The sequence below is a fragment of the Sceloporus undulatus genome, chromosome 5 (genome assembly GCF_019175285.1).
Source record: "Sceloporus undulatus isolate JIND9_A2432 ecotype Alabama chromosome 5, SceUnd_v1.1, whole genome shotgun sequence".
NCBI classification, from domain to species: Eukaryota; Metazoa; Chordata; class Lepidosauria; order Squamata; family Phrynosomatidae; genus Sceloporus; species Sceloporus undulatus.
The window spans coordinates 103590820-103598787 of record NC_056526.1 but is presented as its reverse complement, the minus strand read 5'-3'; positions in this window follow the sequence as shown (position 1 = coordinate 103598787).

Below are 7968 nucleotides of genomic sequence, written 5' to 3'. Positions count from 1 at the left end.
AGTTTTTTTTTTTTTTTTTGTTGAGTTTCCCAAATGTTTGGCTTCGATAGCAGACAATTCTAGGATATGCATGGATGATTTGGCCTGTTAGAATGAGTATAGCCAGAGAGAACGCACATGTTGTTATTTTAAAAAGTAAGTGGGCGAGAGATATTGCCTGGTATTGCTTGAAGCAGTAAAAAAGCAGTTTTCTTTAAGAATAATTGTATCTGGCCTATTATTGTGATTACCAGTTCTGGATGACCAGGGACCACCAAATGGTGACCCAAGAGTTAAACTGTATCACAAGGGTTTTCTTGGTGAGTTGGTTCCTTTAGAGCAGGGTTTTGCCATGCCCTATGCTCTGGAGGGTTATTACCAGTTTATGAAATCTGTACTCTTTGGCTGCCTTGGGCTGTTTATCGTGTTTTCTGTTGTTGTTAATAATGTTTTGGTTGTTGTTTGCAACAACTGGCCATTTTGGCGGTTAAACTGGAAATGAAAAATATGTGTACTATAAAAACTAATCCTGTTAACAGCAAGCCCAAGAGGTATTTATTTTTGTTTGTGGTATCTTGCTTTTGCTTTCATGTTTTGTTATTATGTTTGAATTGAAAGAATCATTAAGTCCCCTCCTTTTATTTGTGTGCTGTTTTGTAGACACAATGCAGCAATGCATCACGTTACCATTTGCCTGATCGATGGCAGAATAAGATACGTGTGAACATGGTTGGAAACGAATTTGTCCAATGGAAGAGGAAAAATAGAAAAAGCCTATTGGTGAACCCAAACAGTTAACCAGGTAAATTGAAGTGGGTCTCCTCCCAACTTTGCTGGAAACGCTCCTTGATGTTTTCTACTTGGCAGACGAAGTTTAAAAACCCATTTCCTTATTACGGAAACCCTCTTTTCCTTTTTCTTTAACTGCCATCACTTTGAAGGTAAAGGTAGAGTGCCCATGCCAATGGACACTCTTGTTCGAGTCATACAAATATATGCTTGCCTTGCTTGCGTTCAGCCTGGCTAAGGCAGGCTGTCCTCGAAAAGAAGCCGGAGTTGTGGCAGGAAGTAAAGTTCGGTTCAGTTACGATGTGAAGGTCGAAAGACTTTAACACAGCAGGGCAAGCCATACTATAGTTTTTTGCGAGTTTTTTTGGTGCAATGAGACCGTGTTCTATGAAGAAGTTTTTTCCTGACGTTTCACCCACCAGCTTGTGGCTGGCCAATCTTCAGAGAATGCTGGCATGAAAAGCAGATGGTAATGATATATAACTGTTTTGGTTGAGGGAAAGCCAATTTGGCAGTTTAAATCTGTGTGGCGCGTTTTTTTTGTCTTACTGTCTAGCCGTGTTAATTGGTCACGTTAATGCACCTCTAATAGCGACTTGGCGTCGTGCTGGAAAATGCACTGTGCCATTTTTGCATGTTTTTTTTCTTACTTCTGTCCAGTTGTTAATGTTTTCTATTAGTTTTTCAATGAGCGATGTTGGGGGGGGTGAATGACACAGGCAACTGGTCTAATGGTGGATTGGGCCTTCCCTTAAAGCCAGGCTTGTCTTCCTCTACATAGTACTATGTTTCTTGTTCCATCCAAATCCTTTGAGTTTTCACTTGCAAGTGTCTTGCATACTGCTGTGCTAATCCATGTTTGAGGCAGACTAATTGGGTCTCATAGTTGCCAGGATTCATGTCTTATTTCCTTTTTAAGATATGGGGGACAATGATAGCAAGCCCCACGGTCCTTAGGTGGGCTCCACCATACAAGTGTGGCAATGCAGCTGAAAAAGATGATGCCAAAATAGGGGCCACAGAATTTCCAATTCAATTTTTATTTTGGTCTGCTGAAGGTCTATCTAAATCTGTCCCTCGGAGACCTTGCCCCAATGTCTTCAGCTGTGTCTACTAGTTTCTTGATCTGCTGCCATCCAGCTACTACAGTGCTCCAGCTTGGGAAATTCTTACTAATTTTGGCTGGCAGGTCCATTTTTCAACATAAGTGTACCTTATATAAGTGCTTGGGGAAGTATTCCTCCTTCCCAGAATCCTTGGGGGGATTGTTGGCAGTGCATACTAAGCTTGGCATGGCATTACAGTGGAGTGTTAATGTACTATGCCAGGAATAAAGTGAGCTGATTGGTGGGTGTTGAGGTGTATCCTCTCTTCTGCTAGAGCAGCTTTGTTGCCACTTCTTGGCAATGAGTATGGTGAATACATAGCCCTGATAGATGGTCATGAGAGCTTTTTTTAGCATTGTGACACATTCCTTGTCAAAGGCATGTCTCTTGTAAGTGCTAGGTGTTGTTCTTGCCTCGCCACTGTGTCACACTATTTTTGTTGTGTTTTTAGGATAATGGGAATAACACTGGGGTAATGTTGCTAATTTTTTTCAGAAGTGTTAAATCAGAGGACTTCGTAGATATTCAGTTCAATGCCAGAAAATCCGAAGACACTGAATGGTGGTTCCGAGACCAATACCTTGCCATTATTTAGTGGTTTGATATCCAGTCTGTAAGAGCGTCCATTTAGGTTGTCTAGAATTCTTCCTCTGATGGCCATTAGAAAAGAGTTGGTAGCAATGCTTTGGTGTTGCTGCCTCTGAGTTGAAGTTGCTTAGGTTTGTAGCCAAATGGGAAAATGGATCAGCTTTGCAAAACTTAGCCATAATTTCTAACTCCATTGACATGGAGGGGTAGGTCCTTGTGAAATGGATTATTGCTAGTCAATTGCACCTTATCTGCGGACCCAAGATGATGGTGAATTCAGGCAGGACAGTCCACTTTTGCACTAACACTGTTTGAGGATGGCCAAAAGGTTTAATCTGAAGACTGATTGAGCCCAGACATAGAAAACATTAGCCCTGCAATATTTGATATCATTGTCTTTTTTGAGTAAAAATGTTGGTAAAAACAGTTTTAATTGAGAAAGAGCAAGTCCTCATAACAATAATGGCAAAGAATTCTCAGAATCCTGGACACATGTCAGCATTGCGATATCTGAAGAGGAATGGTGTTCTACCAGAGGGAAGAGCTGTTGGAACCAAAGCAGGTCATTTACAGTACAGTCGCTAAGCCATAGAAAAGACTGGCACACCGGACGAGAAACCTTTGCAGAGGCTCAAATCCCTTAATGTCACAAGGACCAATATAGTTGAATTTGGTTTGAGAAATTTGGGAGCAAGCTATTATGTACAAGTTGGAGAGTGCATTAGAAAATCACGGCAGGAGGACTGGAAACGAAGGAACTATCTACTCTCCTCTCATTATAGTGTCAGCAGTGTTAGGGGAGGGAAACTAGGAATGTGGTGGACTACTTGCATCCCCTGAAATCATAAGAAAAAAGCACCAGAAGCATTATATGCCCCAACAGGGAAGAGCAGTGGGGTACCCATCAGACAAGTAGCTCATTATGGCTCCAGTTTTTGCTCCTATTGTGTAAGTCTTTATGGTTACTTCAGCATTTCTTTTATAACAAATACACATAATTGTCTTATGGTCTCGTTTTCCATTTGCTTGTTGGTAGTTTGAGAGAAACTTTTTGGAGGTTTCGATAGAATGGTATTGGGACGGAGATGATGGTAACATTGTGAAGGCACAATTGAAGATCTCATAATTATAAATGGCATTGAATACATATATTTGGTGAGTGTCTTACATACTTAGACATTCTTTCTCCCTATACTTGTGTTGTCCTTTCTCCTAGCTCTTTGGACTTAGATATCAGTTTACAAGCACCATGACCTGTGTTCAACTGGCTCCAATTCGAACCGCCTGTCTACTCCAGTCATCTGTCACACCACAACCCTGCTAAATTTCTATTTACAACAAAGTGGCTTTGGTACGCTGGAAAAATGATAGTGGGCCAGTGGGTTTTGAAATATGGGGACACAGTGTCAGTATGAATGCAGTGTTTTTGATTTCTAGGTGCGTTGCACAAGGCTAGTTGCGCAGAGATTATTACATAGGTGGTCCGGCTTCAGAGCTTTCATGGTTCAGCGAGCAAGCAATCTCCAATCTGGGTAAGAGTGTCATTAAGACTCTATTTTATTACACTCCGTCCTTTTGAAAAGAGTCAGTATAGCAGTACTGCCTTAATTTGAATAAAGTACTCCTTTTGAACCTCTGCTGCAACAGAAGACACCCCCTGTACATGCTGGGTACAACGAATGCATTCGAGAATCCAAATAAAGCTTTGCATTGAAAAACAAATTGGCTGACTCCAAAATGGGAGAACGTCTGTAAGAATGGACAGAATGATGAGCTAAGGTTTCCTTTTTAATGTTCATAGTTTAGTTAAACATCAAGCCAAACTCACCATACTTCACAAGAGGAAAAAAAAAACTATGTCTCAAATTCATGCAGTATGGCTGGAACCCAGCTTAGTTCCAGACAGTTTCACAGCACACGTAACTACCTTGTATTGCTACGGAAGAATGGCATTTTAAACTTTAAGTATGTCCTGTGAAGCTTTCAGCCTAGGAGCCCTGTCCTCAGGCCTAAAGCACCCGGGAATGGAAACCCTCTGGTCTCTCGAAGACTTAATGTCCGGGCCGCCTCGGGCCCCGGCTGCCCTAGGCGAACCTGTGTGGCGCGAAGGAGCAGGGACTGGGGGCTTGGGTTTTTCATGGGCCCAGTAGGCTTCCCATCATGGATGCTAGCGGATGAGGACAGGGCTCCGAGACTGCAATGCCTTGGGTCCTCACGCCCTTGACCCCCCGCTTTGGCTGAGTGGGAAGCCAGACTTCTGCCCCCATGCCAAGCCAGGTACAGAAGATTCAAAAGTGAAGAAAAGATGGATGGATGGATGGACAGGCAAGGAAGGCACAATAAGAACAGGGGTACGAAAGGAGGAAGAAGGTGAATGAGGTAAGAAGGGAATGAAGGAGGAAGGGAAGTGAGATGGGAGTGTGAGGGACTTTTTCGTCGGCAAATGGCAGCACAGCCCATTGCGTGTCAGCATGAGGCTTCGCTATCTGCGGATTGACAAGTCCTCAGATAAGGGAGTGGGCCACTGTGTAACAGTTAAGTGTACTCTAGTGGTGCTGGGTAGCAGAACGCCGAAAAAGGAGGCACCCTGTTGGCACCTGTTTTCTTTCTTGTTTCAGCGGAGACCACAGCCGCCAAAACCACGTAGCCTTCCCTGCCGGAGTAATAAAAATTAAAAGAACCCACAGACAAACACCAATGTGGCCCTGTGCATGACAATAGTCAGTGCCCGTGTTTAGTTTACAGTGGCACCACCATTGTTGATGCACGCCTCATCACGTGCGCTAGGGTTTGAGGGGCCGTCTGGAAGCTACCACCCGAGGACAACCCTAGCAATGTGACGAGGGTATGTGCGGAAAGGAACTGGGTCTTGGTAACCTGGGCTATCTAATGGTTTCATAATGGGAGGAAGACAAACCCAGCTGTGTGTTATCCCAGCTATTTCCATGTGAAATTTATATACTGTATTGTTTCTTACAATTTCTCCGTATCCCTCTACAGGCATGCAAAAATCCAGGGCTCCAAATTTAAGGAAGTTCTGCATGATCTAGAGGAATTTATTCCTGCCGCAAACTCCAGCATGGAAACAGCATCCATTCAATGCAGGCTCTCAGAATATAATGAGCATCAGCTTTAAATGGTTACTGTATCCATTCATAGTGGTGGTATGATTTCCAGAGTTCCTCAGCATTCCCCACGCGCGCCTATAAAGATTTCACTCTATACTTTTCTAAAATCACCTAATATTTACAGTAAGATGCCCTCCTTAGACTTAACCGTTAAATAATGGCTTTGAGAATAATGATAGGTGTGTGAGGGACAGACGAAAACAGTGTTTGGGCTCCTCTTTGGTTTTGCGCATTCCTTCAGAGGCAATGTTCTTCGATTCAAATGAATTGTTTGACAGACAAAAATGACCTTTTATATAAATGCTCTGACTGATCTCTAAAGATATCTTTTTTTCAAGAGAATGACCCAGAGAAACATGATGTACCTAAAAGAGAGAGGTCCGAGGGCCCCAGTTTGTTTCCTCTGAAGATGTAAAGGCGAAGAAAAGAAAGGGTATAAGATCGCATTCTGATATAACTAAGATGCCAGTGCCTAAATCAGGTACTTGAGGCCTCAGAGCTGGGAAGTAGGGGGCAGCAAGTGTCAAGCAGATGGGCTGACCTCCAAGACAGCCAGGGCATCTGGTGGTGCAAGGATTCACGGTACTGGCCCTCACCTGAATTCCTTCCCGACCAGGAGGGGTTAGGCAGGGCCCTGGATTGGTTCTCAGGCATTAACCAAACGTTTGCAGTGAGGAGCCTGCTGGACCCGGTCTTGTCGGTGCCTGTGTTAAGTTTGTTTATGTCAAAAGAGGCAAACTACAAAATAACACATTATACACATACAAAGTAGGGCAGTCAAGTTACAGAAAAGACAACCAAACAGATTTAAACAATAATCTAATAATATGCTGGAATCTAGTACACCATTGTCTGGAGGAAGAGGTGTATAATAGATAATATAAGGCTGCAAATCCAAATGTAAGTATGTACAAGGATCCTTCTATTTAGTTTAGTTGTTTTAAAGCAGTATACATATGGCTTATAAAGAGAGTAATCTGTCATCTTTAAAACAGTATACTGAAAGCACTTGAAGTTCTTTTCTTCATGGAAGATTAACACATCAAAGTGGAGCTCTGGCCGGTTGTCTTTCTCACACTGTCCTTGTTGTTTCTTGGCTAGACCAAAATAATTTTCCTTTCCGGAATATAGTAGTGCACAGTTCAACCTGGGGAAGAGGAAATGGGGGAGATTTCTTTACAGGGTCAGGATCCCATGGAGCCTGCTGGTAGTGTTCCTGCTTATATTACAGAACTGCACAAATTTCTTTTCCAGCTTCCCAGAGGTCACAGAAGCCCTGCAAAGGATACTCAGGGCCTTCAGTGGTGGCAGGGGTACTCACATCTTCTTTCAGTGAGTCAAGGGATCCTGGGATTCTGAGGTGAAGATAGCAATCAGCCACAGTCTCCTCTGGTTATTAGATGGTTAACTTTGCAACCAGAATCATGCCACTGGGTCCATTAAATGGTCATGAAAAAGCTGTACATACTCAGAATTTTCCAGGCAAGAAATGGGAAAATCACTATTTTTTGTCTTAGATTATATCATCCTCTCAAAACAAAGGACTTTATCACACAGGGAAAATTGTGTGTGTGTGTGTGTGTGTGTGTGTTAAATAGCAAAAATAATGTGAAAATCACACAATCGTGATTAACATTTTCAGACACATCGTGATTAAAGAGCCACTATCCCAGGAATAAACAGGCAATAAACAGCAACAAATCATTCACTGGATTTCCCCATTAATGATTTGTTGCTATTTATTGCCTGTTTATTCCTAGGATAATATCACTATAATCATGATGTCTTATGAAAATATTAATTGCGATCGCACAATTTTCATGTGATTTTCAGTTTAAACCTCCAGTTTTCTTCGTGTGATAAAGTCCATAGCCATGTATGCAGTACTTTTCTCAATTCTTGAGCTATTCATAGCTTCTTATCAAATGTGATACTTTCTTATCTAAGTGCCTATGTCTCACACCAGATATTATTCCTCAATAATTTCAGACATGAGGCTTGATTTTTCCGGTGCTCTTACCCGCTGCATTTCACCATGGCTTCTTTGGTATCTTCTGCATTCATTATCTTTGAGCTAGCAAGAGAGATTCACAGTTCTCATCCATTTTTAAAAATTTTTATTATTTAAACAGAGACACAGCTGCTGCAGCTCCAGTGCCTGCTACACCTCCACCTCCATCACCAAAGTATCCTATCACCTGGGACACGTCAGCACTACCTTCAGTTGGGTACAAGGTAACTGACTTAACAGATCTTTGTGGGATAATTTGTAAAAAAGTATTCCTACCTGGCACTCAGATAAGTGTCAGTTTGCTTTGCTAGCCATGTGAGGCAACAAGATTTCGTCCTCTCCTTCCAGGTGACTGCCAGGTTGGTGG